At 37.6% G+C, this 14,587-nt stretch overlaps 1 long non-coding RNA gene across 2 annotated transcripts in view; it reads right to left on the bottom strand.

Moving 5' to 3' along the window:
- Positions 1 to 14,587, bottom strand: part of LOC132079184 (uncharacterized) — a 117,555-nt gene that overhangs the window by 48,847 nt on the left and 54,121 nt on the right. The window contains exons 3-4 of one of the 2 annotated variants that reach the window (XR_009419361.1): positions 9,958 to 10,011; positions 4,478 to 4,583 (exon numbers count right to left, since the gene is read on the bottom strand). This is a non-coding gene — a long non-coding RNA (uncharacterized LOC132079184). The remainder of the gene's footprint in view (positions 1 to 4,477; positions 4,584 to 9,957; positions 10,012 to 14,587) is intronic. The other variant, XR_009419360.1, reaches the window with a different exon arrangement.

Raw genomic sequence — 14,587 nt, 5'->3', positions numbered from 1 at the left:
TATTTCTTCAGTATGTTCTTTTCCTAAATCCCCTGGAAGCTTTCCAACAAGCCAGAACACTGAAGCACCATGCTGCTGAGCCCTATGTGAATCACATCTGTGTCATTGTTTTCAGCCTTCTAGGCTTGAACATACTGAAAGAGTCAATGCTTGGCAGTAAAGCAAATAGACGATTTTCCTTCAAGAAATAAAAATCTATTATTCTTGTGCTAAAGTCTAAATTCCTAATATTTACCCTCATCTAAATGATGTGTCATTGAGTACTAACATAAACCAATTCCAGATTTCCCTCAAAACTATTGTTTCCTTTCTTAAAATAGAAGTGGAAAGCAAATGAAAATCATGTTTTCATTCCTGCATTAATTGAGGATAAATATTAGAGCTCAGTCCTTGAAGTCAAGAGATAGCCATGGGAAGGGCAGCATAAAAGGGGCATTTCCACTTGTCTGCTAAGTGTCTGAATCTGCACAGACATCTGTATCTAGGTAGTTGCCTGAAATCACTTTACAGGCAATGGAAAGAAATGGGCATTTCTAGAGGGCAATTTCGCTGACATACAATATCTTTTTTTGGGATATGGTAAACCGATGCATCCCAAAAGTAAGTAAAGCTTTAGGTAAAGCCGAAGGTCACACACACTGATTTCAGTGAAGCTCCGAACTTACATTTTTTTCCCCTTTGAGTGAATTTTGGAAATTTAAAACAGCGCTTTTCCAAGCAACAATTTAAAATAAACAACATCACAAAGTCAGAAGAAGGAAGGTACAGATTTTTTTACACATGCACAAAGATCAGTTTCTCATTCACTAGATTTAGATTTCTCTAAATTTCTCACTTTTTAGATTTCTCAAAAATTAAAAGCAGAAATTTCCATGTATATAACTAAGATATCAGGTTTTATTTATTCATAAAATATCACAGTATATATAGATATTCATTGACTATCCTGAGTTGGAAGAGACCCACAAATATCTTTGAAGTTCAGCTCCTGATCCCTCATAGGACAGCCCAGCACTTCCCCCTGTGCCTGAGAGCATTGTCCAAAGTCTTCCTGAGCTTTGTCAGGCTGGTGCTGTGTCCACTGCCCTGGGGAGCCTGGTCAGTGTCCAGCCCCCCTCTGGTGAGGAAGGAACCTTTTCCTGATATCCAACCTAAACCTCCCTGAGACAGTTTCATGCCATTCCCTCAGCTCCTGTCCCTCAGTTCCTCACACTGTCACATGGAGCAAAGATCAGTGCCTGCCCCTCCTGTTCCCCTCTCAAGGAAACTGTACCTGCACTGAGGTCTCCCCTCAGCCTCCTCTGCTCCAGGCTGAACAGACCAAGCATCCTCAGCTGCTCCTCACAGAGCTTCTCCTCAAAGCCCTTCACCATCCTCATGTCCTCCTCTGGACACTCTCTAATGGCTCAATGTCCATCCTCTATTGTGGCCCCCTTTGGACACTCTCTAATGGCTCAGTCTGTCCTCCATTGTGCCTCCAAAGCTGTCCCAGCCCTGGAGGTGAGGCCACCCCAGCCCCGAGCAGAGTGGGACAATGCCCTGCCTGGGCCCCACGGTCACCCCAACCTTTGTGCCAGGGGCTCACACCACGTGCTTGTCCCCCTGATGTGCCATACTTCATCCAGAAGGATACTGCAAGAGACAGTATTGAAAGCTTTACTGAAATCCTAAAACATTACATCTGGAAGGGAACATTACATTTTCCCTTCATTAATGCTGGCAGTGCTTATCCCTTTACAGATACTATGGGAAACAGGAGAAGAAAATGTCACCTTCAGAACTAAGATCAATTAATAAAATTTAATATTTAACTGGTTTTATGGAAAGAAAACAAACAGTTCCAGTAGTTCATATAGAGCCCCATCTAGCTGGAATGAGATAGAAGTGTTTCCAGTTTTAAGAATTGATATCTATTGATTAGACATAATCAACAGTTACTTTTGAAATGTTCTGGGAATTTCTGTGTTTTTTCAAGAGATATTTTTGTGCCTTAAAATTGAATTTTATTTTGCTGTTAATACTGCTTTTTAAAAATTCAAAAAGAATTTTCTTTCTTAAAAATAAACTTCCTAAAATGCTGATCCATATGAACCATTTATTGCCATAGTTTGTTTGTTATAACAATGGCAAATGAAGTGTTTAAGACTAAGACTCCCATAATACTTCATTAAAATTGAAGGTCAGTACCTTACTCCTGGATGATCTCTGTTCCTAATTATGAAGCAACAACTCAAGTGATGAACAAAAGTCAATTTAAAGAAGATAAACTAGATGAATTGACTACTTATCTCCAGACTCATTTGAATTTCTCTTTCAACCTCTTATAGAGAAGAAAGGAAGTTCTAGAAGTGTAGTCTATAAATTGTGATAAACAAGAAGAGATAGATGATGAGAAGATGAAAGGAAGGAAGCTGACCATCTCTGCTGGCCAATGAAACAGGAAAAACAGATTTATTTTATAATTCAGAGACCTCATTAGAATAGAAAATAGCTACAGCAGTTGTATTCACATATAAGGAATATGACTTGTAAAAACAGATGCTTTCTCCATCATCTGCATTCTGTATCTAAAAATGAGTCTTTAAACCCATCCCTTTAGTTTACTACCTGATTACCATTACAGATTTAATATTTGTCACAATTACATTCTACGAGTAAGTTCAAGCCCATTTTCATGTGAAATGCTTAGATGTCCAGCCAATTAGACATGGCCATGAGCTCATCACATAAAACTTATTTAGTAGCAAAGTTAGTTCAAGTGATAATGATATTGCCTGTTGAGACTTGCTGGGGGATCCCTGAAATGGTTATTTTAATTAGGTTATGAATATACTGTCTGGAGATCACTGTCCTTGTGTCTAAAGGATGAAGCCCAGCAAGCCTATACAAGCAGTTCACATTAGTTTGTCTAAGGATCCAGCAAAATATGAGCAACTTTCACCTAATAGAATGTTCAAATTATTTGCCTGCACCATTTTTTCCTGCAGTTAAAATGCAGCTTCTACAACATGTTTGTTAGTAGAAATGTAATTTGCATGGGCAAAACTTTCATCCTGACAAAATGTTCCGTTTTTAGCGTTGGAGGATGTCAGTTTTTGGTTAAAATGAAAAAGCCACTGTACAGTGTGTTTTCCCTGCTCAGATCTCTGTGGCCTCTTACAACTCCAGAGAAAGTTTTTAATATTTTGTGGCACTGCCCAGGGAGGTAACTGGCAAACAACAAAGAGTATTGGAACACAAGGAGCTTGAGAGCAATTTAAAAATGGGGAATGTGCTTAGGTGCATGTATACATCATCTGAAATCATATTTACTTTTACAAACTTCCTTATCTTCATAGAACTTCAGCTCTGGCTTACAGTAGTGATTATGAAAATCATTAACAATCACCATTTATCTTATCAAGACAAAAACCAATCAATGTGAAAATAGAAGTCTTTTGCAGGCAACCGTGGACAGACACTGATTTTTACTGCCAGGAAAACATTGTTTTCTGCAATAGCCATATATATTTTACTGAGGATAAAGCTGGATTTAACAATGATAACATTTAATACGGACTTAATCAGTCAGCCTTACCTCTAGTACTTAAGAAAGTTGCATTCAATTGTCTGCTCTAGTGCTTTTCTTAACATATCTCATTTGAGGTATACTCTGCAAACAGCCTGACAATGATTCCTTGGTTTGGGATCAAGAGGCAAACATTTGCAGATGCTATTTTATGTCCTGGCTCAATTAGCAGGGAAGGGTTGTGAGAAGCAGTTTTATCCTGGTGCTGATAAATTGCCTGACTAAGCACACTTTTGGTACTGGCTGCAGATGTTTACCTGACTCACAGATTCATGGAATCTGACAGAGATGACTTTGAGGTCTCCATGCACATACCTGATGTATGCAAATATAATTAATATATTAAATATGAACCATGCTGGGGCAGTAATTACTAAATTGCTTTATCTTTGCAGATATAATGCCAATAATATTTATACAGCTCCCTCAGACTGCATTTTCTAAATACTATGTGAAATTATTCTCTAAAAGTAGGCAATGATAATAATATCAATAACATCAAAAAGGAAATTAGTTCTTTCTTACTGAAGGACAGAATCACAAAACGGGTTGGAAAATTACTGGAAGTCCTCTGGTCCAACCTCCCTGCTTGGCAGGATGCTGTAGATAGAGCATGTTAGTCAGGACTGTGTCTGGTTGGCTCTAGGATATCTCCAGGGAAGGAGACTCCACAAGATCTCTGGGCAGCCTGCAAAGGTCATTTTGAAATTCCCTTGATTCACACATGACAATTACTGTGATAGGGAGGTGGAATCCCTGCACATGTGTGTGATACAGGAGCTGTTTGCCTTCAGTTGCAGAAGTTGTCATCAGACAGGAGAGGGCTTCAAGGACAATGCACCATGGAGTATAAACACACAAGCAGATAGGAGCATCAGCAAGTGTCAAAGATAAAAGCAACCTTCTTACCTCAAGAATGCTGGCAATCTAGTATGGTTTGGGTCACTTATCTTGACTAAACCAGGCTTTCTTTCATGGAAAACTGCAGTTCCAAGACACACAGCAACATTGATAACTAGAAGGTAGAACAAGAGAAAAAGAAAAATCACTGATGGTAAGGAATAATTATATCCTCAACAAAGAAGTGTGTGCAGCTGTAAATAACTGCAGCACATCTCACAGAAAACCAGTTTAGTATCTGCTGCTTGGAAATGAGGTGGACCTGGTCCCCTGGAGACACTGGATCAAGAAGAAATAACAAAACAGTTTAGAGGATATTTAACCTACAAAGCAAGCCAACTTTTACATTTTGAAAATCCTCAGCCTGATCCAACCATTGTAACACAAGTTAATTGAAAAGATCAAATTAAAAAAATCCACTTTAACACAAGAATTTAGGAGGAAAACAGCGCATACTTTAATACCTCATACTATTCAAAAGAATGGCAGTGCAGTGTAGGAAAACTATATCCAGCAGTTAAAAATGCTTTATTCCTACATCTTCTACCATTGGAGCAGTTTCTTCTCAGCAAGGCTAAAGGATCAATGATAGGTATCCTTAAGTGTCTTAAACCCAAACACCCCAAGAAAGGGAGAAAAACCTATTTATTGTGGCTCAAAGGGTAGGAATAATAGGATGCAACAGAGCAAAGGCTGGATTTGGAAAGGAAATACTGATAATTAGATGTATCTGACCATGTAATAGTCTTCTAAGCATCCCGGTGAAATGCTGTCATTTAAGGTATTTTAAAAAGGATTAAACCCTTGGAAATGTGCGGTAAAGATCTTTTCTGTATTGACATAGGAACAGACAAGGTAATGATGTGAGTAAACCTTGTTTATTTAGAACTTTTTTAATGCTATGATTTCTAGATTTTATGTGCTGGAAAATTATGGTTTTCCTCATACTATTTTTTGCTATTGCATTGTTTTCCTGTTACTTCCATCCTTCTTTCAATTTCATTCTGACATGTTTCACTTCATTGGAAGACACCAGACTTCTATAGTTTTCAGGAAGTTAAAAGTTATATGTATACAAAATCAAGGTTAGCCTGTCTGGAAATTCATTCAGCAACTGAGCAGAATGAGTTGCTTTTCTGTAATTTTTTTTTTCTCTAAATTGCCCAATAGCTAATTGGTACTGGCCTGCGAGACTGCATGGATTTAAACTGAAGGAGGCTGTCACAGGGGAAGGAATCTGTAAAGAAAATTTATTAAAAAATAAAGATATATTTCAAAGATGAAAGGAGAAGGAAGCTGCTCATCTCGAAATATTTGCTTTTGTCTCCAAATATTTCTTCTTCTCTCCATGTCCTGCCCCAGAGACTCATAAATACCCTTACTAACATTGTACTAAAATGCTCTAAAGAACAAAAATCACTGCCAGCAGCACTCCTTGTAAATAGCTGCTAACATCTCAACAAATATCACTATTTTGTACAAGTGCATCTTGCCATGATTACAACCAATATTACTGGCAAACCGTTTCATAGCCAGAGAGGAAATTAACTTCAGCATTAAACATTCTGAGAGTTACAACAAGATTAGCTGTAATTTAAAGAAAAGGTATTCCAGAGGAAACAATGAGGAAGCACAAAGCACACATTCTTATGATCTGAAATTTCCTTTCATACTTAGCAAAAGGGAAAAGAAATTTTCCAAGTTTTAGCCAGACCTGAGGTTCACTTTGGGATCCTTATCCTTGCTTTTATTTACATAGGTTACATACTTGGATATATCCAAACTGTACCCTACCATTCTGTAAGTTCAATTTACAGTCACACTTTCTAAAAGCAGACACAAAACATGCAAATATATGCATATGCAATTTTTTCTCAAATAATAATAAAAAAGAAAACCTAATTAAAGAGCAAAGTTGCGCATGACCAAATTTTAAAATAAAGGCTTGCATGCAGGGGCACTCACACCATAAACTTAAATTGTTGGCTTTAATCTGCACAGTCGCATGTGCAAAGTGCATATTTCTATCTGGAAATGGCTATGCACAAATTTAGAAGTAGTATTTAAGAATAGTTGTAAAAGCTCTGTGTCTTTTTTAATTGCCTAATTCAGGCTCTTATGCCCAAATATTTGTGGAAAACATAATAGATTCTAGCTAAGAACAGCAGCATAAATTCACCAGGGGATGGCTTAGTCTAAAAAGATACTAAAGGTATGTGCAATATTTTTTTTGAAAGATAAAAATCCTCTTGATGAACATGTTTATTGAAATTAAATTGCAAAATTTAGCATTCTAGAATTATTGTGAATGTTTTTGAGTCTAATTTGACTTATTCCTACCTAAGCAAGTGCAAATAATACAGAATTAAACACAACCTGGAATACTGTTTTTTTTCTTTTAAGAAATATTTACTTCTTTGATGTGAAATATTGAAATATTGCAGGTTGTATATAAAGCGTAGACTAAAGGTATATAGGAAGAATAAAAGCACAGCAAGATCCAGTGATTTATTTACTCAGTGTCACAGAGTAGATCAACATCAAAGAAATCATGAAGGTCTCTCTATCCAGCCACTTGTACATCAATTTCTGTGTATTGCAAATCAATTGTACATCCCAAAATTCCAATCCAAAAGCTGTGGAGCTCAGTCAAGCTAATATGTCACATCCCTCTGGGATGCTTTAGCTTTGTTCCCCCTAACCCTGCCAAGCTGTCCTGGGCTGGGCACACTGAGAGCAGCAAACAGCACACAGGGATGGCTGGGAAATGTTCTTTATAGGCAGAGGGAGCTGCTGCAGCTGGGGGAACAGGATAATCTGAGTTTGGGATGAGCTGGGATCCCATTCAGAGAGAGAAGGGCCCAGGAGCAGGGGCTGCCCAGGGCAGGGGTGGTGCTGCCCTGCCCTGCAGGGATCGCTGGACCCACCCAGCCTCATCCCAGCCCACAGGAAAACCCTCCTGGGCCATGACTACACTCAGCAAAAGTTATTCGTTTCCAGCATGGGGGAAATCCAGTAAATTCGCATAGGGAAGAGAAAGGAAACTCTCACACACAGGTACAGAATCTCTAATTTCCTAATCTCTAATTGTTTAGTGACTTTTAAATTATCTAACTACATTAGGGGGAAAAAAATGGGATTTTCCTTTAGGAGGGCGAAATGGATCATAAACACAAAGTTACAGCAGAGACCCTGACCTTTCAAGAATAAACAAAGGTGTATAAGCATCATTAAATCAGCATTTTGGGATTGGTGTAGAACATGTGCTTTTCTTACAAAAACACATAATTTAATAAAACAGCATAAGAAAATCTCCTGGAACGCAGTATGTGTTACTAAATCAGAACAAGGGATTATCAGCTGCCATGCTATTTGATTAAGCATTAACAAGGAAAAACAGCTTCTCAGTGCCCAGTGATAAAGATTAATCCAAATAGAAGCTACTATAAAAGAACAAAAGTCCAACAAAACCCTTATTGACCAGTTTCAGTCAAGCATTTTAATCCAAAAGATACAGGGGAGCAAACAGTAAGAAAACATACATTTCTAAGATGTGGAATACTTCATCAGCTCTTGGAAAAACCAAATTCCTATAATCTTATGCATTTTATTCATATTTTACTGGAGAAAGGCAGATGCTGGACTTTAAAGAAGCCAACACAAAAATACTGACACCTAGAAAATATTTCCAGGAGGTCTCTACTGTTAGATACACACACCCAAAAAAATTTTAAAAATAAAGTGAATTAAATGATCACAATCCAATCTTTGAAGTCCCTCAACAAATGTAAACTTCAGTGAATACAATTCATTAAAACCTAATTACAAAAAAATCAATAGTGCAATTTAGCCCAACCCAAAACTTATTGTAATGCACTGAACATTTGGAAACTCAGGTCTTTATGAACAGGGCTGAAGTGACATTTTATATTACATTGCAGAGTGTCTCTGTAAAGCAATTAGCACAGGCTGCCTGCCTTTACTCAGAGAGGATATTACAATGAGGAGCTCTCAGAATAGTGCATCTACAAACACCCACTCTCAAGGATGCAGTGAAAAAGGAAATGACACTACTAACAATAGCCTTATAAACCCAATTTAAAAGAAAAATCAACTATTCATATCCCAAATACATACTCTTCAGAGTTCACTATTTGTATTGCTATTTGGGGAATCAAATGCCCACATTTTCCTTTTAATTATCTACCAGGAAATCCAGTGACAATCTTAGAAAAAGTATAGTCTGGCCTGTAGACACTTTTTTTTCAGGGAAATCAGACAAAATGGGTTCAGAATAACAGTAACCAGCTTTTACTATAATTATTTTAATATTTAAATTGTACAATATTTTTAAACATTTTAAATGCCCTAAAATGTAAATAAACCGCTACTATAACATCTTTTAAAAATGAAATATGATTGAATAAGAAGATATGATATGTGATTGTATAGAAAGATAATTTTGTATCACAGATTGCTCTAGAGGACTCTGAAAAAACAAATTCTGACCAGTCTCTCCTAATGTTTGAGTTTACAATTTTAGTCCATGTGTCCTTCTCAGACTAAAAGAAATGATGCCACATCAGCTCCAAGAACACTGAAGCCACATGAGCACTTGTAGTGCCGAGGTTCTTGTCAATGCTTTGCATAAACTGATTTGTCCTCTGGCCAGCTGACCTTATTTCAATTATTTCAATTATTATGTGCTTGGGTAATACACGCAGCAGCCACACAGCCATCAAGCAGAACATAAGTAAAATGAAAATTGAAATAAATGAGGAAAATCACACTGTTTTCTTTAGGATAATCATCTCAGGGCCCCATCAATAATTTTCATCTGCTTCACTTTATCTTCCAATGGTTTGGGGGTTTTTTTAAAAGCCCCAAGTTCTCCTCAGACAAGCAAGGCTGTTCAGCTCACACATTCCATCCCACCCTATTTATCTATGCTAGGGGAAGAAAACACCAGAAGAGGGTGGCACCACACTGGAGGTGAGGGGTACCAGGCAGAGATCTCTCATATCCTGGCACAGCCATGAGGTCATTCCAGCAGAGGCTGTACCAGGTGTCTGATATTTATGTACATTTATATTACACTTACCTAACCTAATCACAAACACACAATCCCCAATAAAACACCACAGACTGTCACCAATACAATAACATCCTTCCATAAACTTTAGCTACTTTATATCATGAACATGCTTTGATATCCAGTGAGAGCTGAGGGATCAGAGAACCTCTAATAAGGAGAAATGAGGATCTAAAAATGATGCATGGTGACAATATGCTAAAAAGGTAAAAAACCTTTCCTGTTCTGGCTATAATTGCAATGGAAATAGCATATAAACTAATAAGCCATAACATTTGGAAGAAGCAACTTACAAGGGCAGAGATAACAAAAACACTATTAAAAAAGAACTCAATAATGTTGCTAATACTTCACAGAAGAAGGTCGAGTCCTTCAATAATTCTGGGTAAGTACTCACCAAGAGTTTTCACAGCAACATATTGGCTCCAGCAGCAGAGGCACAGTGTTAAACCTGGAGTCAGAAGATGTATTTTAGTGGGACTCCATCACTGTTCAAGGAGGGTGTTATAACAAGCTAATTTTGTGTTTGGTAGCAAAGATAGAAATGCCATATACCTAGGTAAAGGGAATTGAGAAAAATGCCTCCTCCTTACAAAGTTGCACGGGCAGTATGATTTCTGTCTGGATTAAATAAATACTGAGCTGAAGGACTGAGTCTGTCCATGGGCTAACAAGCTCATATATGCCAGCACAAATTCATTTGAACTCTTTTCATAAGATTTTGGGTGCTTTCATTAACTTTTTACTGCCCTGCGTGCCATCTGAACTGCCTACAGAAAATAGCCTGACTAAGGAGTATCAGTGACCTCCCAGCTCCAAACAGATTGTTTATTCAGACAGCTAAATTAGATTTCAATACTTACACTATAAAATTAATCAGAGAAAACAATTTGATTCAAAATCAAATAACTGAAACTAATCAGGCAGAATAAAAAGAGAAAGCTAATTAGATATTGCAAGCCATTTTTGTTTCTGAAGAATATAAATATAGTTATATACACTATATATTTATACATTTATACAGACCTCACATCTGAGGTGCAAGTAGGGTTAAGACATTACCACTTGAATAAAATAATCAGCAGTTCCTCTGAGTGTATCCTTTGATAAAACAATAAACTCCTCAATCCATCAGGAAGGCTGTGCAAGGTCTTTAAAAAAGAGCTTTGAAATGTCAAGGTTACATTACAGAGGCTGCAGAATTCTGACTTAATAGGATCAGAATTTATTATTTTTTAACAAAACATTCATAAAACACCTATTTAGAGACCATCTGATGTTTTTAAATGAGTTATTACAGAATAAAAGTTAATAGTGCAAATAGGATTTTAGCCCAGGGCATATCCTTAAAGGATGATTCAAAGGATGAGCCACAAAATATAGCAGAAAAAATTGCTCATGTTGCCAAAGGGAACTTGGGAAGAATATGCTTCTCCTGAGAAGCTTTTAGAAGATGACACTGGCCACAAGGGACTTCAGCAGTGAACATTTTTTGACTGGACGTGCTGGTGTGCTTGCACCAAAGGAACAGCAGAGCCAGCCCCTCTGCCCTGCTGCAGTGCACGGGCTCAGTCAGTCAGAATGCCCAGCAGGGGCAGCTGCCCAGAGGCTGCTGGGGTATGGAGTGCCAGCATGTAAACTTCCACTGCTCACAGTCACTGGAAATTAGGAAATGGAAGCTGATAAATCCAAAGGGCAATATTGGAACCAGACCTTTATCACTGACTGGTGGGTTTTGTCCAAATGTAAGTAAGTTACAAGTTTCGGAACTGCAAGCATTTCCTTCACTGCCACCCAGCCAACAACTCGTTCTTCTCCCTTCTGCTTTCTCCTGCACAGCAACTCCCCAGCTCTGTGCAATTTTCTGTGACCCAAGAACTTGTAAAGAAAGCGAAACATACTCCAGAACCTGGCAAGATCACAAAATTGCTCCCAATTGGACAGCAACCTGCTCAGCCAGAGAGACATAATGGATCACCTTCTTCAGCCCTGTTTATGCGCTGTGTTTATGCACATTGCATATCCAAAGTACTTTCTGCATTGTGCTTTTGCACACAGCCAAAACAGAGGTCAAAACAGCTGGCACACCATGGCAAAGAGCCCCAACAGAGGCAGGCTGGGGGATCCACTCCAAGCAGCTCACTAAGCCTTGCAGGCACACACGATCTGGGACAATGATTCAGAAAGAAATAAATCAAAGGAGAGAAAATCACTAAGGTTTCAGGGAGAAAAAAGGCTTCTAAAGAAGAATTTGGAAACAAACAGAACAGCTCAGCAGTACAGAAAGAACACTTCTTTTTCAGTTTTCAATCAAAATAAAAATAATTCATGTTCTAAGGAGACTTAAATTTAGAGGAACTTAGTTTTATTATGTTTGTATTAAATCTGTGTTAAATCTGTTTAACATCACATTGCAGAGTTATGTGAAAATGTTTTGTATTTCCCATACGTGAGCAGTGATGAAATGTTTGGGCACATAGTGTATTAGTTATGGTTTAAAGAAAAAAATATATATACTTTGAAAGGAAAAGAAAAACTGTAGAATAATCAGAAGCCATGTGACACAAGGAGGGCCCAAAGAATACAGCTCATGGCACCTCCAGTTAATGCAACATGATCTAAACCATAAACATTATCATATACCATAAAGCACTACAAAGCCACCAAAATGCTAAATAGTCCTAATCGCAGCTTCCTCTAGAGCAGTGATGCAATATTTGTATATTTCTATAATTTGAAGATATTTTGTTAAAATGTGGAAGTCCTTTCCAATTTGACTGCAATTCAACTCATTTGAAACAAAGTTTAATTAAACATGATTCATTGTGCTTTCCAAGCCAGGTATTTTATGTGTGCTGTGGTAACTACATGATTATCAAACCTCCTGCTTCAGAGGACAAAATGTATTTTCATGGAGGTCAGCTTCTGTCATGAATGTATTTTAATTGGTTATCATTTAGAGGATAAAAAAATCCCCATTTAAAAAAACCTGTGAAGAACTACTGCTAACTGCATTTGTCCCTTTCTCATACAGAAAATATTTTCTATATTTATTGTAATTTACACAAATTTTTTTTCTCACTCACTGAACTTGGTTGAACTGTTTAGCTCAGATTTAAGGCAAGGTCCTACCTCTGACTCTGCTGGGGCTGCAGTCTCACCTTAAGTTGCATTCTGAACTGGCCATACTTTGATAAATTTATTTAAACTGTAAAGGCTGAGCTAAGATGGAATTGGGGCTATGGTTCAGCTGAGCACCCAAGAATTGAAGTATTTAAGCACTTAATATAAATTGGACCCAAAATGTTATTGCATTCAATATCCTCATTAGATTGAGGGTCATTTTCCTGCTTGTAAACCAGTTACCAATTATTCTTCCATTGTCCTGGAAATATTCCAGAAATCATTATATAGTCCTCTGTGTTCTGATAGGCAGTGAGTTTGTCTTTTTCGTACATCTATTCATTGTAAAAAAGTTAACCTTAGACTGAAGGTCTGGCAGATTCTTTGATACCTATAATTAGCTACATTAATAGTTTCAAGTGTAATAATTACTTAACAATATTGTATTAATGCTTTAGCTATTCCTCAAAAATCAAAATGTGAGGAGGATTACTCTGAAAGTACAACACAGGGAGCAGTATAATTTTTTTTAATCAGCAAACAGCTCTCCATAAGATTATTCTGCAACTAATCATTCTGCTGCCAGCAGCAAAATAAAACAGACTCCCCTGAAGTAAGTTTGTCTTGGTATGGTTTCAAGATAACAGATTGTGACACAAACCACCTCAGGTTCATACAGTTGCACTGTTTTGCCTTTTTGAATAAACACTTCTGTTGAAATGTTTATCCATTAAGCATGTAAACAGTTTCATCACAAGCACAAATATCTTTTTAATGTAGATGAAGTGAGTATATGTACACTAGAATCTTACAGACAACAATTCCTTGGTATCAAAGGCTCCAAAAAACTCATGCAGAATTTTTTGAAAGACGTAATTTTGTGCTTCCATGAAAAAACTATCATCAGATACTGGATAGCCACTAATATTCCTGGTTAATATGTTTCCTCTTTTAGACTCTACCTGCAACATATTGCCTGTAATTCTTTATCCTCCAAAACATTCTCTCTCTGAAATCTAGAAATATCATATAGATTTGCAAAATTCTTCCCATGCCTGTGATGACAAACTTGTTTGAATGTTTGGAGGAACCCATCTACAATCCAGACCATGGAGATAGCACTTCACTGCTCACAACTGACTCCTACTGAAAACAATGGACTCTGTAACAGCTGTCTTTGAATGAACTGAGGCACAGGTCCTGATGCTCAAATCCTCACAGTGCTCTTTACAAACTGATATCACCTATGGCTTGTTCAAGAGCTGTCCAGCTCAGCCAGCTTCTTTCTCTGTGTGGTGTTTGAACAGAAATTAATATGTAGGACATTTTTTCCATGGGCTGACTTCTCTGTTCTTAGCATTTCTCTAATCTCCTAAGACAGTAAGTCCATAGTATCACATTCATGGGGCTTATTTGAAATGCACTTTCCTATTTTACAAAAGATATTTGGTTCCCCCAGTGTTTTTAGTCCCCATCCCAAGGCAGCAGCACAAATTGTAGGTGTGGGGTCTGCCCCCAGAGCACCTGAGTACGTGCAATAATGAAAGAATTCCTCAGCATTTTAACAATGTTTTCTTCTTACCCCCCATTCTCACATGAAGGACATTTTCCTTTCTCTTAAAATGTCCTAAAACATTTCCACTGTCTCTGCAACATTTGGGAAGTTCATTCCCCACTACATTCCAAGGATGATGTAGCTTTAAATGTCTGTCCTTGTATTTATGCTGAAGCTGATGTTTGGAAGAACAGATGGGCTCTGTCTGAGTGTTCTTACTTGGAAATCCTATTTCCTTCCCAGATTCTTGGCTTTTTAAAAAGAAAATAACTGAAATGAGAAGCCAAAACAAGGGGCTTGAGCAGAGCAAATGTGTGAAAAGCCCTGAAAAACATCAGGACTAACTCTA

This window comes from Ammospiza nelsoni, chromosome 13 (genome assembly GCF_027579445.1).
Source record: "Ammospiza nelsoni isolate bAmmNel1 chromosome 13, bAmmNel1.pri, whole genome shotgun sequence".
NCBI classification, from domain to species: domain Eukaryota; kingdom Metazoa; phylum Chordata; class Aves; order Passeriformes; family Passerellidae; genus Ammospiza; species Ammospiza nelsoni.
Note: the sequence above shows the minus strand (reverse complement) of the source record. Positions and strands in the feature narration are given on the sequence as shown.